At 45.1% G+C, this 13,768-nt stretch overlaps 1 long non-coding RNA gene and 1 pseudogene across 1 annotated transcript; both read left to right on the top strand.

The window, feature by feature from the left end:
- The first annotated feature begins 2,964 nt into the window (after positions 1-2,964).
- Positions 2,965-3,303, top strand: LOC116100312 (annotated as a pseudogene).
- Positions 3,304-5,139: 1,836 nt separating this feature from the next.
- Positions 5,140-6,807, top strand: LOC116101863. The gene is made up of 2 exons (XR_004122942.1): positions 5,140-5,275; positions 5,363-6,807. It is a non-coding gene; the product is annotated as an uncharacterized LOC116101863 (long non-coding RNA).
- The last annotated feature ends 6,961 nt before the right edge of the window (positions 6,808-13,768 follow it).

Genomic DNA, 13,768 nt, shown 5'->3' with positions numbered 1-13,768 from the left:
CCCAGTGAGGGGCTGGGGGCGTGGCTCAGTGGTAGAGCCCCTGCCTAGAATCCCCCAGTGAGGGGCTATAGTGTAGTCCAGATTTAGACCACTTGCCTATAACACATAACATCATAGGTTTCATCTCCATCAATGCACAAAAGACCACAAGACCACATGTTGTTGCTGTACCGAAATAACTCTACTCAAATGGTCCTGGTAGTGGCAGCAGCTGTGCTCCTTGCTACACACCTCAATGTTCTGGGTTCCCAAATGAAAGACACACACACACACACACACACACACACACACACACACACACACACGCGTGCAGAGCCTTTATATTTTAATATGCCTTAAACAGTCAATGGCTGGGCCACTTCCTTACCTTCACATGGCTTCACTTTCCCCTCTGAAATTCCTAACTTATTACTCACTAAAGCCCATAATCCATCTTGGTTGCTCCGGACCCAGACCTGCAGCCCTCTCGAGCTGAGTTCCCCAGCACCTACATGACAGCCATGCTCTCTGTCTCCCACCTCTCAGGGGTGCCATCTACTCCTTTCCTGCATGGCAGCCATCTCCCTTCCTGCTCTTTCCTCAGTCCCTTGCCTGGGAATCCCAAAGTTAAGTCTTGCTTTGGGGATTATAGTTAAATGATTGGATGAGTCTCAAAAGAGAGTTTGAATTTTGGAATTTTAACATTGTTGAAACTGCTATAGACTGTGGGGACTTTTGAAGTTGGACTAAATGTATTTTGTATTATGCTGTGTTTAGGTACAGCCCCCATAGACTCGTGTTTGAACAAGCCTATGGGGGCCAGGGAGTGGAATGTGATGGTTTGAATATGCTTGGCCCAGGTATTGGCACTATTAGAAGATGTGGCTCTGTTGGAATAGGTGTGTCACTGTGGGTGTGGGTTATAAGACCCTAGCTGCCTGGAATCCAGTATTCTGCAAGCAGCCTTCAGATAAAGATATAGAACTCTCAACTCCTCCTGAATTTACTGAATGTTTGAAGTCTTTGGGAAGAGTTAGGAAGCTTGACCTGCTAGAAGGAGGTGTGTCATGAGGTTTCAAAAGCCCACATTCATAGTTAACTTGTAGATCAGGTGTGCCCTCAGCTACTCTTCCAGTACTATGCCTGTCTGACACTGTCCTGGAGTCATGGACTCTAAATCCCTGGCACTATAAGCAAGCCTCAGAATAAACTCTTTCTTCTGCAGTGGTCATGCTGTCTTTTCATAGCATCTAAAAAGTGACTAAGACACTGAGAGAAGCCAGACAGGGTGCTTGACAGCCCAAGTAAGTCCTGTATTATAGAAGAAGAGATCTCCAGCTCAGAGGATGGACACCAAATGAAGGGGCAACCATATGTCTTGATGACAATAAACAGTAAATATGTAAGTCTTCGTCCATGACAGTCCATGACTTAGAAGATAAAATTAAGACACACCTATTTGACCCATAATGAAACTCATGTCTTCCACCAAAGGTGACTCTGCCACACATAGGCAAAAAAATAATTTACCTTCTGCTTAAAATAAATCCTGCCCCTATGATAACTTAATTTTGTGTTTGTTTATTTGTTTGTTTGTTTGTGTTTGGGAGTTATACCTGTGTGTGTGTGTTTACATTTATTTTGGTAAGGGGAGTATGCATCCCATGATGCATGTGCAGAGGTCCAAAAACAACTTTTAGGGGTCAGTTCTGTCCCTGCACCATTTAAGATCAGGGGATTGAACTTACGTGCTCCAGCTTGGCAGCAAGCACCTCTTCCACTGAACCACTTCATTGCCCTGCCACCATGTTTGTGAGATAGGGTTTTTCATTGGCCTGGAGCTCGCTCATTTGTTAGGCTGGCAAGCAACTCACAGAGATTCACTTGTCCCTGCCTCCCAGGTGCTGAGATTGTAAGCATGTGAGACCACATTGGGCATTTCTTTCCTGGATACTCATGTCAACTCTGGAACATTGTACTTTCAAAGCAAGCATCTTACCATCTCAAGTCCTAATGTTGCCTTGACACAAGGTCTCACTATGTAACCAAGCCTGACTTTAAACTTGTGTTCCTTCTGCCTTAGCCTCCCAGCTGCTAGGTTTCCAAGCTTTAGGATTCTTGAATTTTCCATTTCAGTCCAGGAAAAGAATGACACAGAAGGCCGGTGCTTCTTCAGATTCCTCAAGCAGAAGAAACTTAAACCTGGAATGTGCAGTAAGATTTTAAATGGTGAGGAATTTGATCTGGCATTATAGTTCTTATAGGCTATAGAATTAAAGGCTCCTGAATGGAGGAGGGATGTCTTCATGGTTAAAAGTACTGGCTGTTCTTCCAGAGGTCCCAGGTTCAATTCCCAGCATTCACTTGGTGGCTCACAATTATCTGTAATTCTACATCCAGGGGATCTGATACCCTCTTCTGGTCTCTCAGGCAAGTACTCACACTCTAAATAAATAACTCTTAAAAGATTTCTGGCAGGCCAGCTCTCCCCGAGGCTCATTACAGGTGGTTGTGAGCCACCATGTGGTTCCTGGGATTTGAAATCAGGACCTTTGGAAGAGCAGTCAATGCTCTTACCCGCTGAGCTATCTCACCAGCCACTGAACATACATTTTTTTAAAAAAACAGAAGGCAGAAGAAGAGGAGTTGCAGAACCAGCAATCATATGATCACAGGCCTGTAATCCCAGTACTCCAGAGACTAAGGGAGAAAGATCAGGACTTCAAGGCTAGTTGGGAAATAGCAGGTTGGGAAAGGACGAGTCTGGCAAGTAAGACTGGGTTCCACACACATTATTCTAAAATAATAATTTAAAAATAAAATTGGGAGCCAAGCGCCGGATGTATGTATGTAATATACTGCAGCGGCGGCAGGGTGAGGGAAGACCATATTCGCCAGCACGGTCTGAGCCGGTGACAACAAAAAGTGCTGTGCAGGGATGTGTGGCTACCCCGGCTCTGCCCAGCACACCCGCTGCAGGTGGGGATGTGATAGGTGCCGAACGTGATCGCACACGTTCCCTCCGTTGCCCTCAACGCCGGAAGTGTTCATTCACCGTCTACTAGCATAGCGACCTCTTCCCAATATCGCCAGCTACTGATATGGGCCTCCATCGCTAAACTACATCCAGGGAACTGGAAATAGCCAAGTGCCTCAGAATAAATAGGCAGAGCTGCTGGCCATCTTTGAAGAGTTGGGGAAAGAGATCAGACCCACATATGCAGGGAGCAAGAGCGCCATGGAGAGGCTAATGCCCGAAGCCTGGTTCGGGAGTGCTTGGCTGAAACGAACATAAGGCCAGGTCTTAGCCCCTGGCCAGTCTGAAGACCCATCTCACTACCCCGTGGAGATGAAAAGGCTTTGTTCAAAATGGCAGTAATCTTTCTACCACAGTCATGAAGCTCTGAACCTACACTCAAAAGATCGGGAAGACATTTTGCAGTAACTGACGATGTGCATTTTAAGTAGTTAAGAATGACCCAGCTCAGGCTGCCAAGATGGCTCAGCACGTAAGAGCACTGACTGCTCTTCCGAAGGTCCTGAGTTCAAATCCCTATGAGATCTGATGCCCTCTTCTGGTGCATCTAAAGACAGCTACAGTGTACTTATGTATAGTAAATCTTTGGGCCAGAGCAAGCAGAGGTCCTAAAAATTCAATTCCCAACAACCACATGAAGACTCACAATCAGTGCAGCTACAGTGTACCGTATACATAAAAAAATAAAATAAGTCTTTTAAAAAATGGCCCAGCTCTTTTATTCTGAAACTGTTGCATCTTTGTATTTATTACTTGATGTATTAAAGATTGTTTTCATTAAAAATAAATAAAATTAATAACAATAATAATAACTCAGTTTATAAAAAGGTCCCAAATGTAAAGTGGTGTCTTGGAGGTTACTATTGCTATGGTGAAACATCATGAGCATTGGGAAGGAAAGGGATTATTTGGTTTACACTTCCACATCCCTGTTCATCATCAAAGAAAGTCAGGACGGGAACTCACACAGAGGAGGAACCTGGAGGCAGGAGCTGCTGCAGAGGTCATGGAGGAGGGCTACTTACTGGCTTGCTCCCCATAGCTTGCTCATCCTGCTTTCTTATAGAACCCAGGACCACCAGGCTAGGGCTGGCCCCACCCACAATGGTCTGGGCCCTCCCCCATCAATCACTAATTTAGGAAATATCCCACATCTGGGTCTTATGAGAGCATTTTCTCAATTGATGTCCCCTTCTTCCAGATATCTCTTGCCTGTGTTACGTTGACATAAAACTATCCAACACAAGTGGTGTAGCCACTTACCCAGAGTCCTACAAATTGTACGTGCTGGAATTGGGATTCCAATTCCACCGCAAATCTTTTTTTTTTCTTTTCTTTTTTCGTTTTTTTTTTCTTTTCCCTTTTTTCTTCTTTTTTTTTTAAAAAAAATGGATATTTTCTTTATTTACATTTCAAATGTTATCCCCTTTCCAGGTCTCCCCTCCGGAACCCACCATCCCATCCCCCCCATCCCCTCTATGAGGGTGTGCCCCCACCAACTCACACAATCCTGCCTTCCCGCCCAGGCATTCCCCTACACTAGGGCATGGAGCCCGAGACCTCAGGCCCAAGGGCCGCTTCTCCCACTTATGTCTAACAAGGACATCCTCTGCCACATAGGTATAGGCGGCCAAAGCCAGGTCTCTCCATCCGTACTCTTTGGTTGGTGGTCCAGTCCGCGGGAGCTCCAGGGGTTCTGGCTAGTTGACACTGTTGTTGCCCCCATGTGGCTGCAAACCCCCCCCCAGCTCCTCCAGTCCCTTCTCCAGCTCCTCCATAAAGTCTGTCTCAAAACGGCTTCTTGCAGGGCAGTGGTGGCGCATGCTTTTAATCCCAGCACTTGGGAGACAGAGGCAGGTGGATTTCTGAGTTCGAGGCCAGCCTGGTCTACAGAGTGAGTTCCAGGACAGCCAGGGCTACACAGAGAAACCCTGTCTCGAAAACAAAAACAAAAACAAAAACAAAAACAAAAAAAGAAAAAGAAAACTGGCTTCTTGTATTTTCCAAGCTTCTGGGAGTGTCTGCGCCCTCTAGTGGCTGGTCAGGGAGTGGCCAGGCCAGGCTAGCGCAGCCACCCCACAACACCGGAAGTGATGTTCAGCGGCTGCGCAGAAATGATGTTCTAACGGAAGTGATGTTCTAACGGCTCTGCCGCCATTACGCCCAGGGGTTCCGTGAGGAGAAGTCCTCGCTGAGGCTTCAAACCACGGTTAGAGCGCCGGAGGAGGAGTTTTTGGGCCCGAGTGTCCAGCAGCAGAGGTAAGTACCAAACAAATACTGCTTTCCTCTCACTGTTAGTGGTTTTACAGTGGTCTTAGCCGCTTTTTTCTTTTTTGTCCTTTCTAGGACTTGGCAGCCATCTTACAAGCCGAGAGCCAAAGCGCTCGAGACCATCGGGATAGTGCCCGCCCTGGTTAGTTTAGGGAGAGAGGAAAAAAAAAATGGCAGAAACAAACCGCCCAGAAAAGCTCGTCATTGGTGAGCTTAGTAAAGAACTCAAAGAGAAAACCCTTAGAGCCCTATTTATGAAATACGGGCAAATAATGGATGTCATTTTGAACAACGATCGCGAAACCAACAAGTCCCGAAGAAGATGCAATAATGGCGCGGCCGTTGAAGACCCTGCAGGTGTTAAGGGTGCAGGTGCGGAGGGCGGAAATGTGCATGGAAAGCTCTCTGACGGAAAAGCTAGAGTGGAGCAAGGGAAAGCCACCAGAGTGGAACATGCCACCAAAGCAGCTTTCGGGGGTGGTAGACTTGAACCACCTCCTCCTCCTCCTCCTCCCAGATGCACTGGCCCTCCCAAAGGTAGAGGAAGAGGAAGAGGCGGGAAGAGAGGAAGTAGGCGGCTTCCCACACACGTGGCTGATGGCAGCTCCTCCGTAAAATATTAAGATGAGTTCTTCCAAGGGGGCCAGTTTCCAGTTAAAAAGAGCCACCACCGTGAGGTTGGGGTTGTCCTTCTAAGAGATTGGTGCCCTCTATATCACACTGGAAGAGATAGTTGTGGAAGCAGAACATCAAGTAACCCACTATATTACAGAGACTTTTGTTTCTTGCCAGTTGAGTAGTCTACCAAAGGCTTCTAGTCCGTGATCATCCAAGTTCTAGTGATACAAGAGATTATACACGACCACCAAAAGATTATACTGTCATTCTCCATCGTCTGGGTCTATGTGGTGATGACTGCCCATCAAGAGGTTATAGTGATATGGATATGTTTGAAGTAGTGACTATTTCGATCATCTCAGGTTGAGTTTACTTCAGAAATTCTGTGAGACCAGTGCTCCACCTCGAGTGGAGTGCCCCACTCTTGAGATCTAATAGAAGCAGTCACTGTGGTAATAATTGCATCTTGTGTGATAGATAGGAAGCCCAAACATCTTAAGTTGTCACAATTGCCTTGGAATACAAGAACTTGGGCTTCCCCTTGTTTGGAAAGGAGATGCCCTCCGTGTGATCCCTACAGCAGTGCAATCCACACAGCACAGAGATGTGACAATGGAAGAAGCCAATCTGATAGATGGGGAGGCAGAAGCACATCCTAGAAATCCATAAAACTTTGGACCAAAATCCAAATGTACAAGATAGAAATGATTCATAACTACCTAAGGATTAGTGGAAGGAGTTCTGTTGACTTTTTGAGTTTTCTGGTTAGCTTTTATGTTTTGTGAGAGGGAAAGTAAGCTATTTAATTTTGATAGTAGAATTGTTTTAGCAGGAAAATGTTAAGTGTGTTAAGTCCTGACGTGGACCAATATGTTTACAAATAAAAGCATTCCTAAAAACTATTTCCTGTCTGACTTTTTTCCAGTTAAGTCAATTCTACAATCTTCCATGTGCATCCCTCCATCTAAAATCCCATTGGTCTCTAATGAGAATTGAATTGCCCTGCTATTCAAACAAGCCAGCTAAGAGGATAGCTAGAATAGGCCACATTTAGGACTTAAGGTGTCAAAGAGGAAAACTCAGTTCTTGGGTTCTAATAAATAGGAAATTGCCATTTGCCCAATAAACCCATATTCTCCACTCCTCTTGGAATTTCCTTGAAATTCTACAAAAAAAAAAAAAATCCTCCTTACCCGTCCCACCATAAGACTATTAAAAAATAAACTACAGAATGTTAATAAGTATTTTGTCAAAGAGAAAAAAATAGTCCACTTACACCACAATACACAATGCAAAATCTTGGGCTGGAGTAATGCCTCAGTGGCTACTCTTCCAGAGAACCAGGGTTTGATTCCAGAACACACATGGCCATTCAAAATGTTCTGTAATTCCTGTTCTAGGAGATCCAGTGCCCTCTTCTGGCCTCCAAGGTAGTCAGGTACATTAAGTGCTACACAAATTTACATACAGGCAAAGTGTTAATACACATAAAGTTACTAAATAAAAAAGACAAGTTGATGTTTAAAAATAATGTAAAATCTTATAATAACTAGTTACCTATTCTGAATTTCACAATGGCCTGAGAAGGTGAGACTCCGTAGGACTCTGAGTTGTTCTGATACTAAGCTGATGCTATAATAGGCCCTACCCCTTTACCCAGGTCTCCCTCCCTACATGCCCTCTTGTTTTTGTTGTTCTAGTTTTGTTTGGTTTGGCTTTTAGATAGGACCTTTCAGTGTAGGCCAGGCAGGGCTTATACTCACTGAAGCCACGCCTCAGCCTTCCAAGTGCTGGGATTACAGATAGTGCCAACACACTGCATTTACTGATGCTGGTTTGTGCATACCAGCTAAGCTACATCGCAAGCTCCTCTTGCCCACTTTTGGTTTATGTCATTAATGGGATCGGGTTTAGCTGGTACTCTAAGATAAACAATGGTGACAGTGAGTGGCCCACAGACTGATGGATGGAGAGGCAGCAAAGGCACAAAGCAGCTAGCGGCAATGACAGCTGCACAAGAGTAGAAGTCAGGGTACTGTAGACAGAACAAGCAGCAGAGGGGTGGTGGACAGACAGCAGAGATAGTGGCAAAAGAAACTGCAACAGCAAAGGCAGTGTATCCAGCAAAGCAGCTGACCAGCTGAGGGGAGAGCGCATGGAAAGGAAGCTCAGTGGGGAAGGACTCTTGCCACCAAGCCTGATGACCTAAGTCTGTCCCCAGGACCTGGTACATGGCAGAAGATGAGAACTGATTCCTGCAAGGAGTCTTCTGACCCCCACTTCTGTGTGTGGCATACACAAACTCCCCAATCCGTTCCCCACCACACACACACACACACACACACACACACTAGTGGGGGCAGAAAGCTGAGGCTTAAAGGATAGAATGCTATAAATAATTGGACAAGAGAAATTGAAGGTCCTGATTGCAAACTTCCAGAAAACTATCAAGACTCAAGGGCCAAGGGTCTCAAACACCCTAGGCCTGAGCACTTCTGGGCCTAAGTGAGAGCCAGATACTAGAGGGCTGCTGCTAGCTGTTGTCCATCCAAGATGGATACAACTCGAACCAGGGTAAGTATTGGAAGGGTGTCTCCCTTCTAATCTGTGATTTACACTGTAGAGCCGTGATTTATACTAGCTAGCTGTTCAATGATGGTAACATCACTCTTATCCCAGATTAACAGCCCATCTCTTTTTTTTCTCTCATAAGCTTTTCCCCCTACATTTAAAATGAGATAACCGGAGATCCCCATGTGTATTGTATTTTTGTAGTGTACTCAGTAAGTGCCCCTTTCTACTCTACACCTCAGAGCGAATTCCTTTTCTTTTAAATTTTATTTCAATTTTAGCTTTTATAGACAAGATTTTTCTGTGTGGACTTGGCTATCCTGGAACTTGCTCTGTAGACCAGGCTAGCCTCGAACTCAAAGAAATCCACCTACCCCTGTCTCCCGAGTACTCCGGTTAAAGGCATGTGCCACCAGCGCCTTGTCAGTTTCTTGAATCAATCTGCTAATTTCTCCACATTGCACTGTATCTGAGCTTCGCATTAATTTAAGCAGCTGCATCAGCTGCCTGAGCCTCAGTTTATCGGTAAAGGGAGAATCTTAAGCACATTCCCCTCGGGACTTTTTGGTTTTTCGAAACAAGGTTTCTCTGTGTAGCCCTTGCTATCCTGGAACTCACTCTGTAGACCAGGCTGGCCTCAAACTCAGAAATCCTCTTGCCTCTGCCTCCCAAGTGCTGGGATTAAAGGCATGTGCCACCACTGCCCAGCTTGGAACTTCTTAAAAGATCTGTTTTCTCTTTAATTATTTTTATGCATGGGGGACTGTGAAAATGAGTGGTGGGTGTCCACAGAGCCAGAAAGGCACGGATCCTGGAGGGGTTGTTACAGTCGGTTGGGAGTGCCCTCGTGTGGGTGCTTGGTACCAAACTCAGTCCTCTGCAAAAGCAGTATGCATTCCTAACGCCCGAGCCACCTCTCCAGCCCCTCCTCGGGATTTTTGAGAATTGAGTGGAAAGTGTGGTTCTCTCCCCTTAATCATCCTCCCACTTGTGCGAATTTTACGTTCTCCCAGTGGTTTATGAGCTAACAGCGCCACCTGGTGGTATGGAGGCTCTCATCTTTGGCAGGATTGTGGGGAACTAGACTATGAAAGAAGCAAACAGAGGAGGTTCGAGAAGGTAGAACCCTTCTCACTAGAAGAGAGAGACCTGAGAAATATTTAGTCTTGTCTGTGGGTGTCATGGATTTGAAAAACCGTGGTTCTGTCTGAGCACGGATGTATCTGTGGAACGCTGTATGTAAAAGCTCTGGAGTTACTAGAATCTGGCCTGAAGTCAGAGAGTATTAAGAGTCTCCCCCAGCAGTATCAAGGATTGGTTTAGCCCCTACTTGGGTATCTGTGCAGTGGGATGATGCTTTTAAAAATATTCGACTTGACTGTTTAACAGACAAGAGCCTAAATTAATCTAGTTTTTTGGTTTGGTTTGGTTTGGTTTGGTTTGGGGGGGGGGGAGGTTGTTCGTTTTGTTTTTTATTTTTTGTTTTGGCTTGAGGAAGTTGTTTTCTTTTTTGGCTTGGTTTGGTTTTTTTTGTTTTTGTTTTTCCAGACAGGGTCTCCCTGCATAGTGTTGACTGTCCTGGAACTTGCTAGGTAGATCAGGGTGGCCTCAAACTCATAGAGATCTGCCTGCTCTGCCTCCCTAGCACTGGTATTAAAGGCACATGCCACCACCACCACCACCCAGCTTTTGAATCTAGCTTTAAAAAAAAAAGTCCTCAGTAAATATATAGTAATAACATTAATGTTATTCTGAGAACTATATATAAATGTAAGATGAGCACATATTACATAGAAACAGATAGTTACAAATACAAGCAAATTATATAGATGTAACATAAGAATAATCTAGATACACATGAGAGATAAGAGACTGTAAAGACATAGTGGCATATAGATTATTCAGATAGACAGCAGGCTGGCAGAATGGAGCAAGTACTCACCTAGCATACACTAACTGGGTTTAATTCCCAGCTCCGCACAACTGAGCATGGAGGCACACCTGTAATGGCAGCCCTTGAGAAGTGACGGCAAGAGGACCAGGAGGTCACGGTTATCCTTGGAGTGAGTGTGTGTCTGTGCTTGTAGGTGTGTGTATGTGAAAATGTGTGTGAGTCTCTGTGTGTGAGAGAGAGTGTGTGTGTGTGTGTGAGTGTGTGTGAGAGAGAGTGTGTGTGTGTGAATGTGTGTGAGAGAGAGAGAATGTGTGTGAGAGAGTGTGTGTGAGAAAGAGTGTGTGTGCATGTGAGAGTGTATATGTCTGTGCTTGTAGGTGTGTGTATGTGAAAATGTGTGTGAATGTGTCTGTAGGTATGAGAGTGCATGTGTGAGAGAGAGAGTGTGTGTAATACACATGATGGAGATGTGAAATAGATGTAGACTATACTGGCATGGTGAGGCATACATGTAATCCCAACATTTGGGATTTTCACTACAAACAAGACCTCAAGAAAAAGAAAATGAAGGTCAAGTATAATCTCAGCACTCAGTAAACAGAGACAAATGGGAGGTCAGTCTGGTCTACAATGTAAGCTGAAGGCCAGCCAGAATGACAAGGAGATCCTTTCTTTAAAACAATAGATGCAGATAACACAGAGAAGACAAAATGCCGCTACATACAATGTGGATATCCTGAAGAACCAAAGTCTTTGTGGATGTGGTGGCTCTGTTATATCAGCACGGGGCGGGCATGAGGAGGTGAAGCAGGAGGGTGATGCCTTCCTGGATTACATAGTGCAACCACAGCAAAAAGGACCAAACCTTCAGGTTAGGAGAAAGAGAATCCTGGTGTACAGTTTATCCAATTTATATAGAAAAGGCTAAAGAAGCCTGGCAGAGACAGATCAGAGGTGAAGGTACCTACACCGACCCTGGCAGCCTAAGTTCAATTGCTGGGTCACACATGATGGAAGAAGAGGAGCAATTTCTGCAAGTCTGACTTCCATATGTGTGTGATATACAATGCACGCGCACACACACGCACACGAGTGTATGCACACCTATGTAAGTAATTTAACTTTATTTCTTTTGGTAGAAATGGCAATTGAACACGGGGCTTCAAGCTTGTTAGGCACAAACCCTAACAGTGAATGCTGGCCCTAGCCTTTTATTTTAAGGCAAATAGCCCAGGTAACCTCGAACCTCAGATCCTCCTGCCTCAGCCTCCCAAGTAGATAGGATTATAAGCCTCTGCCACCAGACTTGTCTTCTTTTCACTTATGAATATTCAAAACAACATTTACATCCTGTGCTGGTTAGGTTTCTGTTACTGTGTTAAATATGATAAGCAAAAGCAACCTAGGAGAAAGGCTTTATTTCAGCTTTACAGCCTATCAGAGCAGAAACTCGAGGCAGGAACCTGGAGGCAGGTCCTGAAGAAGAACCAGGGAACACTGCTTACTGACTGACCTACTTTCCACGGCTTCTCAGCTTGCTTTTTATACAACCCTACACCATTTGCCAAAGGGTGACCACCCACAGTAGGCTGGTCAATCCCAGGTGAATGTTAATCAAGAAAATGACCCCACAGACTTACCTGTAGTCCAGTGAAGATCAAACCACAAGAAGTAACCATCTTGTGCTATGTAATACCAATGCTTGGAAGGTGGAGGCTGAAGGATCAGGAGTTCAAGGTCATCTCCAGCTTCATAGGCTGGCTTGTTATAGGAGATGGTGACACTCAAGAGGCAGAGGCAGGTGGACATGACTTAGAAGCCATTGTAATTTACATAGTTTCAGTACAGCCAGGACAGCATAGTGATACCCCCATCTCAAAAAAAAAAAAGAGTGGGCTCCTTAACACGTAGTAAAAATAAAAAGATTCATGGAGTTCTTTTGAGTGTCATTGACAGGCTTGACCACAGAGTTTTACCACTGTCAGAATCTAAGAATGAAACATTAACAAGTGCTTCAAATGTTAAACAAATGAAAACCATGGAAGTTGTTAACTTAAGGGAAAATATGCCTTGGGGGAAATGAAATGTAATCTCTGGTAACCATGGCCCAGGTGAGGACTCTCTTAAATAAATGTAATAGTGTAAACACTCAGTATTGGTTTAGTTAGAAACAGAGATAAGGCAAGCTGAGGGAGGGGGAAGAGAAGGAGTGCCAAGGGCCTCTCCTCCAGGCCTGCCAGGATTTGTTTCCTGGAGGAATCCTATGGAAGGCTGAGGCTCTAAGCCAGGCCCCTGTCTCATTACTGGGACAAAAACAGCCAGCAAAGGCAACGAGAGGAAGAAAGGCCTCTGGCTTACACACACTTCAGGGGACAGATCGTCCGCAGTTCGGTGTACAGGTCATCATGATGAAGAAGAGGTGGTGCCAGAAGTATAAGGTGGCTGGCCACTCAGTTAAGAAGCATGAAGGGAAGTGAATCCTGGTGTTTGGCTCATTTCCTCGTTTTAGTTCAGTCCAGGACCTCAGCCCACGGGGAAATGCTTCTTACATTCAGTCATAACTCCCCCCCACTTCTAGAAACGCCCTCACATACATGCAGGAACTTATCTCCTACGTAACCCTAAATCCAGTGAAGTTAAGATTAACCCAAAGAACCACCCTCTGCAGCCCAGTTCCAGTCAGTGGCAAAGCAGTGTTTGCAGAGGTGAGATGAGGAGGTCCTCCTAGAACAGTGGTTCTCGACCTTCCGAGCACGCACAACCCTTTAATTCAGTTCCTCATGTCGCGGTGACCCCAACCATAAAATTACTTTCATTGCCACTTCATAATTTTGCTATTGTTATGGATTGTGATATGAATATCTGTTTTCTCAGGGCCTTAGGTGATCCCTGTGAAAGGGTTGTTTGACAGCATATACACACACGCACACACGCACAGGCTCCAAGGGGTCTCTCTCTATCCACAGGTTAAGAACTGCTGCCATAGACTTTTCCTGGTAGCCAAATCTGACCACCAAGTTCTAATACCAGGGAGGCAAAAAAATAAAATAAAAATAAAAATAATAAAAAAAAAAAAAAAACAGAAACTGTTTTATCCAGAAGCCAACAGCAAGAAATCAACATCCTTCAGATGTCTGTAGAGGCAAAGAGAAGACCAGCCCCTGGAAGCTCCCAAGAGGAATCAGCCCTGCTGACACCCCATTGGGTCTTCTGTGACAAGATCACACTAGCCTCCAGATCCATAAGAGAACAAACTGCTGTTGACATATGCTTCAGAAATTGGAGCCATTTGTTATAGTGGCCAGAGTGGGGAGAAATACACTTGCATAGGAGTCCCTCCAAAGTGGAAGGAGGAGGGGAGGCATGCTGTATGAATTTCCCTGCGATGGGGGAGGTTG

Source organism: Mastomys coucha, unplaced genomic scaffold (genome assembly GCF_008632895.1).
Source record: "Mastomys coucha isolate ucsf_1 unplaced genomic scaffold, UCSF_Mcou_1 pScaffold21, whole genome shotgun sequence".
Taxonomy (NCBI): domain Eukaryota; kingdom Metazoa; phylum Chordata; class Mammalia; order Rodentia; family Muridae; genus Mastomys; species Mastomys coucha.
Note: the sequence above shows the minus strand (reverse complement) of the source record. Positions and strands in the feature narration are given on the sequence as shown.